Below are 9,067 nucleotides of genomic sequence, written 5' to 3'. Positions count from 1 at the left end.
GTCATTAACGACCTCTCAGAACAATCCTGCACAAAGAGAACATTTACCCACTGACTGCTTCCCACAAGCGTAAGCAACCCTCAGCAAAACACATCTCCTCCCTGATCAATCCGCTCAAAAGAATCCGATCTTTCAATTATCCACTCCACAACTGCAGATGCTACCCGTCATTCAACCCAGTGCCGCACCTCCACTATCAACCCTCACGAACGATGACCAACGGAATTCCCAAGCAATAACCCATAACCAAACCCACAACCTGCCAAAGGTTGAATATCGCATCGAAAACCGCACAAAGTTACCGGCACTAAAACACCAGACTATAACCATACCAAACCATCAGGGAACAACGAACGCCAAAACGAAACCTGAAACACCAATCCATAACCATGCCAATCCCGCGAAACAACGACTATCGCATCGAAATCCACACTACCAGCACAAACAATACGCCACAAACAACGCAAGCTAATCAAGACATCAGGACAGCATCATACCCGCAGCTGCCTCCGGCACTGCTCCATCTCCCTCTGCCGCAAGCCGATAAGCACAACCCTGAGCCCTTGGGCTCTACTCCATCCTGTCCTCCTCCTGAACTCCTCAAGGTGGCCGGTGCTAGAGCCTGCACCGATCCTGCAAAAGCTGTGGACAGTTGACCCTCAAATGTCCAACCTGCCGACACTGATAACAAATCCTGGAATCCCGAATTGGCACTGACTGCCGACAACCCCGTGCACCATGCCCCTCCTTTCCGCACTCGCGGCATGCACCATTGGGCCAACAAGCTCCGGTGCCATCTCTCTCACACTTTCCACAAGTGTGACCGCTCCGATCCCCCATTTCAACGTCTACGGTCCTGAACCGTTTCGGCGCCGACTGCGACTGCATCGGGGCCTGTCCCAGCTCACGCAACTGCAACTTAACCCCTAACTCACGCCACATGGCGGCCTTCTGCAACTTCAACAGGGTCTCGCACCTCCGCGCAGACACGAACTGTCTGATACCCCCTTGAGCTTACTCGAATATCGGGCATCTGAGCCTGCTCCGGAGCGAACTCAGGGCGAAACATCGTCCTCCCAATAAACATCCTGGTGATCTCAGTCACCGACTCCAAATCCTGCTTCAGCTCAAGGAATTCCCGAGCCAATCTCTCCTTTTCATCTCGCGGAACATAGCGAGTACTGAACATCCCTCTGAATTGATCCCATGAAACCGCAGCCCTCTGCGCATCGGAAAATGACCTCGTGGTCAACCTCCACCAATCCTTCGCCCCGAGCCTCAATAGGTTCAGAGCACACCCCACCCTCTGATTAGCAGGGCATAAACTCGTGGAGAAACACCCCTCCATGTCTGGTAACCATCTCATAGCAACAATCGAGTCCTGAACTCCATCGAATGTGGGAGGCTTCGCATAATAGAAGTCCCGATACTGAAAACCCCGACTAGTCCCTTTCTTTGCCGTTGCTACAGCCGCTGTAACCGCCGCGGCAGCCGTCTCTGCGAAAGCCGCATATCGCTCATCAAACTACTTCAATCATAGTGGTCCTGATCGACCCAAACAATTCTGGCGACTCAACCCGCAACAATGCAGCAACCTCATCACGCCGGATCTCGCGAATCCTCGCATCCCGCTCGCTCGTGCTCGTCCGATCGATAACCGGATAACAAAATAGTCACAAGCATCATCCACTACGAACCATGGTACTCATCCCATGACATCCTTCCTCAACATGCTTCGGTGTATGGTACCTGAACCATAGCACCATTCCTCAACCTGCTCCAATGTATAGCACTCGAACCACAACATCTATCTCAATCTGTTCCGATGTATGGTGCCCTGACCATAACATCACTCTGTATCCGCTCCGATGTATGGTATCCGAACCATAACATCACCCCTCAATCTGTTCCTTAGGACCTTCAGAATGCCCCCTGTATCAAGTATGGGTCCTCTGCTTTCAGTAGTACGGGCCCATACTACCTGCCACATCTACCCATACTTTCCACACAGACCATTCCAGAGTTCCTAAGTAGCTGATAAACCTGCTCTTTCACCAATCTCATCGCGCGTGCTCGCTTTCCAGCGAAATCCTCTACCCTACCAGCGCACTCATCTGGCTAGGTTTACTCCCTAGTCCCTTCCGCTGTCCTCCCACTTCTTTGCTATCAGCTGCTGAAGAGTTCCCAATGATGCCAGCCCTCTACCTCCTGAGTATCGTCATACTCACTTGGTAGCTGACTCCCATCATCGATAACTCCACAAAGCACAAAGCAAGCAGCATTCGAGCATTGAAGCATACATAGGACTCCCCATCTGTGGTAGCTCCACCTTCTCGACTCATCCTCGGAAGTACCTCTGTACTCCGTAGCTTTACCCCTTGTGCGTTCTAACTAGATACTCTCACTCATCACATACACATAAAAGCATAACGCACATATAACAGCAAACCCTAGACTAAGGCATCACAAATCAGGCCACTCTAGTCCTAAGATGTGAAGTACCTAGCCTGTCTCTAGCATACAATAATGTCTCATAAAGTGCATAATAGATATTTCATAATACAAAAGTAAGGGTAATTTGGGAAATCACCGTTTGGCTCTGGCTGATTGTACACACTGCTCTTTCTTGCTTTCTCTTTGAACTCTTATTCACTTTTAGAAAACCATTTATTTGGAAAACTTTTTCTTACTTCCTCAGTTTGAGTCCAGATTTACCCGTAGGCGCGTCCGAATCCCTCAAACCAAGGCTCTGATACCAATTTGTAACACCAAGATTTCCAAAAACAAAATTTTTATTTAAATAATCAATTTAATATTAAAAACACTTGTTTAAAATCGTATTCACAATCGAATTACAAAACATGGTTTCATTTTCATTATAATAGAAGACCAGGATCCTCCAAAACACAACTCTTTCTTCGGTGTGTACAATCGAACCGTTGCCATCCCGCGTTACTGTAAGAACCTGAAACAACATAACATAAACAACGTAAGCACGAAGCTTAGTGAGTTCCCCAATATACCTTACGCACATACGCCTTCCGGCCCGGATCTTTCGATCCACATAATATCGCCTACCGGCCCGGATCTTTCGATCCACATAACTTTGCCTTCCGGCCCGGATCTTTCGATCCACATAACATCGCCTTCCGGCCCGGATCTTTCGATCCACATAACATTGCCTTCCGGCCCGGACCTTTCGGTCCACAAGATAATCGCCTTCCGGCCCATACACATATATAACACATAATACAAATACTCTAACACATAAAGCGCATATATCACATATCCTACCTGACCTTTCTGTCACATAATACCTTGCCTTCCGGCCCATATATAAGCATGTATATCACGCGTAGCAGCTAACTTTCCATTCATAGCATATAAACATAACACACAACATACTTGACCTTCCGGTCACACAATCAAACCCTTCCGGGTGAGGTATAGTGAGAAGACTCACCTCGCGGACACTGGAAGATAGCAACTCCTGAAATCTCTTGCACTTGATCCTCCGAGCTACAAGCTCCCTGTCTCATCATATATCTCTTATTAATACTTCTATCTTCCACGTTAACTGACCCTAAGAAATTACACCAGTCAACTCTGGTCAACAGTCCATTGTCAGCTCGACTGGACTCGGCGAGTTCCCTGGCGACTCGGCGAGTCCGGTCGTCCTTCAATCCTCTAAGATTCCCCTTCTACTCGTCGAGTATCCTCTTTGACTCGACGAGTCACTCCTGGAAGAATCGCGGGGCCACCCCGACTCCACTCGCCGAGTCTGAAGAACAACTCGGCGAGTCCCAGTGAATCTTCAAGCTACTCGCCGAGTCTGATCATCCGACTCGGCGAGTCCACGCCATGCAGTCAATCGAACTGCTTCCTGAGATACATATATTCCCGAAAAACACACTAATGGGACTTCTGGACCTCTAATCATCCTATTACCAGGGTATAAACTTTTGTATAACAACATAACAATCCATCTAAACTCCAAATGGGTTTCACAAACCCTAAATCCATGCACACATTCACATAACAGAAAATAATCCGAAAGATTACCTGAATCATGCACTCTCAGTGTCCCCAAGCCTCAAAACGTGCTTCTCTTGCTGTCCCATTAGCCATAACCTTCTCCTTCTTGGACAATAACTCCCTCAAATCACCAATGATCTTCAATCCTTGTTCTGGATGCCCACAACCGATTTAGGATCCTTCTCAGTCGGCCAAAAGGCGAACAATGGAGGCATAAGATCCCTTAAATACTTCCCAAACCGAACGGCTAGGGTTTTCCACTGAACAGCGTCGACTCGCCGAGTCCATACCTGGACTCGTCGAGTCCAGTCGCGAACCCGCGACCAACTCTGCGACCCTACTCGGCGAGTCTGGCTCCAACTCGCCGAGTCTCCCCTTTAAAACACCCCAAAATGCAATTTAGCAATACTTGAGATTTTGGGCTGTTACAAGTGGCCCACAATGGGTTCATCATCCTTCATCCTGGTTGTTATAATGGAAGATATGATTTCATACCTCTCTTGACGAGCACTCTGATGGTATCTTTCCATTAGGTCCTGGTGCATCTCATAAGGGTAGAAATATTCATAGGATTTCTGGAGTTCTGCTATCATGGTAGCCAACATGATACAAGACACCTTGATGCCATCCTTCTCATGGCTAGTGTACTCAGCAATCTCCTCTGGAGTAGCAGAAGACTCATCGATTTCCTTTAGCTCATTGTCTAGGACATATTCCTTGTCCTCATAACGAGTGACCATCCTGATGTTATTAATCCAATCATTGAATTTAAAACCATCAAAGATGACTCTCCCACAAAGATTCATGAGAGAGAAGGAGCCGGTAGGGTTTGAGCCAAAAGCATTGTTGGAAGACATCTAAAAAAAAGAAAAACAAGTTTAGATTAGATAAAGAGTCCTTAATAAGACACCCAAATGTAATATTAAGGCTAGGAATCAACACAATACTTTTTAACTTGGAAGAGGGATGCTGTAATCCAAGCTATAAAATATTTGAAGGTAGGTAAATGACGATTTACCAATTTACACCATGAAAAACGAAATAGATTATTAGGTTTTAATTGGATTGAAACTCCTAGATCTTTTGAGATTCACTGAACAATTCAATGGCATGTTTAAACCTTGATTATTCCCTTTAAGTTTGTGACTGGGATACCGAGGATCACAAACAAGGTGTGAACAACCATGCATATTAACTTGGTACTCTTAATTTTATCACCTAATCGGTGTGCCGGTTAACCACTCATGCTCCACTAATGACTTTAGCAAGGTGCAAAGTGTTATTTCATGGGTTAGCATCAATTTCATATTTTCCTAAAGTAACTAAGATTGGGAATTTATAGAAGGTTTAGTTACTTTATATTTATCATTATACTTATAATGAGAATTATAGTGTTTGTCCTACCCCTTCGGCTAACGACCCTCCACCAGTCAAGGAATCGGTGGGTGAGAGTGGACACCCATTAAGCTGCCATTTTATAAGCAATAAGGTTGGACTCCCCTTATAGACCGAATTTGTGAATGAGGCCTACTAATGGTAAGAATGACTTCAAATTATACATATAATTAATAGACTTGTAATAATATAATAGTATAAGGGTTGAATTTTAAACTTTTAAAATTCTAGGGTTTGGAATTAAAGTTTTCTAAAGTGACTTTACAAATTCCAAAAAGCGAGGGCAAGTTTTGAAACTATTCAAAACCTTTCATTTCTATAACTTATGAGTTTTAATGATTTTAATGAAAAACTCTTGGAATTCCATAACTTGAGGACAAGTTATGGAGTCTGTTAAAATGCATTTAGATCAAGAATTAAACTAACAAACAAGTTGCAAATAATTCCTATGATCTACCAAAACTCATATGCATGAACATTCATATCAGCAATTTTTAAAAATCATATAAACATATATGAAACTTGAAACTTTGATAATAACCATTGAAAATGGATTAGCATAATCATTACCACATCAAAAACAAATTTTATACGTCCAAAATAGTTTAGGGTAATGATCCTAGTCCAATTCCAACAACCAAACTAAAAAATCTGCACACCAGGCCTCCTACTCGCCGAGTGCAAGAACCTACTCGACGAGTAGGATGAAGTTTCACTTCGACTCGTCGAGTCCCCCCATGGACTTGGCGACTTCACCAAACAGTAATCAGAATTTCGACTTTTTTCAGCAATTTGCATTAAGTATAATGAAAACAAGCCTAGGCTCTAATACCACTGAAGGGTTTTGAGTATCCTAACACTCCTCTGGTGTACATGCAACCCTAGAAACCTTGGATCTATGTTTTCTCTATTATACATGCAAAATTTCATTTTCCAAGATTTCATCCTAATAGAATATGATTGGTGTATGTGTAATATAAAAACTAGTAGAAGGACATACCTTGCTTGTTGCTTGGATTCCTTAAGACCTTGTGAGCCTAGCACCCCAAATGTGATGCCTCAAATGCTTTAGAAAACACAACAACTCTTGGAATAACTTGAGATAAGAACACTTGTGCACAAAAATCGGCTAGCCCTCACCCTTATGTCTTAGTACCGATTTTGCTTGCCATAGGGTTCTTTATATAGTGTGTCACATGTAGGGTTACACCATGTAAACCCTAATGTCCATGATTTTCATTTTCCCCATGATCCCTGGGTTTTAACCTCCATGGAGTATCCTATGGGTTTTAGCCCAATCTAATGAAACATGGATCATAAGCCCACTTTATAAGAATGAATGATTTACCAAATCAATCCCCATATATTTAATTAGTCTCTTTTGATCACAAACTTGATTCCAAATTAATTATTGATCAATATTAAGTAAATAATTTGATTTCATATTAATATATTAGAGCTTATAATATATTAACAAATCATAAATGTCATTTTTCTCATTTTGTCTATCTAGTTGTTATGATGCCTGCAACCCAAATGGACCATGCTAAATCAGGTCAAGTACATACCAAATATAGTTATGGACTTAGACACCTTATCTAACAGTCTCCCACTTGGATAAGCCTAATAACTATAGCTGCAAGTACGACTTCAGGATCCCACCAACAATCGTAGCTCTTTCAAAGTCTCGCGGAACTAAGATGAAGCGCCATTTAAGATAAGTGACCATATAACCTTATGTTCAAGATATCAGTCGGACAAATACATGGAACAACGTCGTACTTATTGTCCAGTGGTTTGTTTCCCGATTCCCGACTTGTTTAACAAAGAACTTAATTGAACACATCAATTCAGTTTTGACCGGGCCCAACACAGAAGTCAAAGCAAAATCATCGAGGGGCCCAAGATACCGCTTTTAATCCTCCAAGGACTAAAAGAAACAGATAAACTTTGACTCATATGCTTGTACTAACTAATCATCAAATTATACACAACAACACGTTTTACAACATCAAGTTACTGATGCGGTTTCGTACTATCAATGTAAAACCAAATCATAGTTAACAAATCATATTTCTTGGTTTGAAGACTTATATGATATTACCGTCTCACGATCACTCGATTTAAATTCCATGAAGTGATACAAGTGAGCGTGGGTTGAATCCAATACTCAGAACTTATGAGCACTCATGAATGTTGCAGCAACAATTGCTATGTCTAATACAATTCAGACAAATCTACAAACCCAATTCATGACAGTCTTATTTCAATACCTACTTCCAAAGTACGATCGACTGCAAATAGTTTGAATAATATGATATACCATAACATAATTATTCTGGAAGTCAAAACATGCAAATTGAAACAATAGTAAATGATTGATACAAGACAGTACCATACTAGTAAATAAAAACACTTTTTATTCAAACATAAAATTTCAATTACATTTCAACGATTACAAGTTTCGAAAGCTATCTAATTACTAAAACTAATATCATCCTTCAGCCCGATGCGCCTCGCATGGTGTAAATGCTTCACCCTACACAATCCCTTCGTGAAGGGATCTGCTTGCTTCACATTTGATGATACCCTATTTGCCACGAGGAGTCCTTCTATTCACTGTCTAATGAAGTGGTATTTTCTGTCGATGTGCCTGGATCCGCCGTGATCCCTTGGTTCCTTGGCTAAGGCAAATGCACTCTCGTTATCACAGAAAATCACCATAGGATCCTTTATAGCTCGTACAACTCCAAGGTATCCAATGAAGTTCTTCAGCCATATTGCCTCCTTCGCCACCTCGCTTGCTGCTATGTGTGACATCCCCATTTTCAAATCCAGAAAACACCGATTTTGTTTATGCTTTATAAAAATCAGAGTACTTCTTTTCATAAAAATGTTGCGGAGTTTGTTCCCAGAAAAATACGATAAATACGTTATCAATGCATTTTCAAATAAACGTATTTTATTCATTTTAAAACGTTTGGGATGTCATCGTTAATACAGAAACATAAGCATAAACAGAACTTACATTTATTTACACTAGTGATCTACATCTCTTTAAATCTCTCAGTGTAATGTGACTTCATATCAACACTTGTGATATAAATAACCTGAGTGGGTCGGGTTGGGAAACATGGTGAGTACACAAGGTTTTCAACCCACAATAATATAATTATTATGTTTGAACAATCAAATAACCAACCTAATTACCCATCCCCATTATCTTCTTTATTCTTAAGGATCTACCCTAAGAATCAACCATTCCTCATTCATACATTCCTAAGGATCATCCTAAGGAATCGGCACGAAGTCCATCGTCACCGGGGTTTAGGCACTAAGTCTGCATAGTCGCCAGAATTTATACAATAGGCACTAAGTCTGCATAGTCACCAGGGTTTTGGCACCAAGTCTGCATGATCGCCAGGGTCTAGGTATCAAGTCTGCATGATCACCAAGGTTTAGAGTACACCGGGTGAACACATCGTTCACAACACCTACAGGTTGCGAGCCTGCTAGTGTTCCACTAGACTGTCTAGAATAGTCCGTTGTTGTCATCCATACTCTGCTGAATGACGGGGACATCGTTTGGGAAAAAGGTTTCTCACATCGTACACCTCTCACCCATACCTCATAGTCT

This window comes from Lactuca sativa, chromosome 6 (genome assembly GCF_002870075.4).
Source record: "Lactuca sativa cultivar Salinas chromosome 6, Lsat_Salinas_v11, whole genome shotgun sequence".
Classification (NCBI taxonomy): domain Eukaryota; kingdom Viridiplantae; phylum Streptophyta; class Magnoliopsida; order Asterales; family Asteraceae; genus Lactuca; species Lactuca sativa.
Note: the sequence above shows the minus strand (reverse complement) of the source record.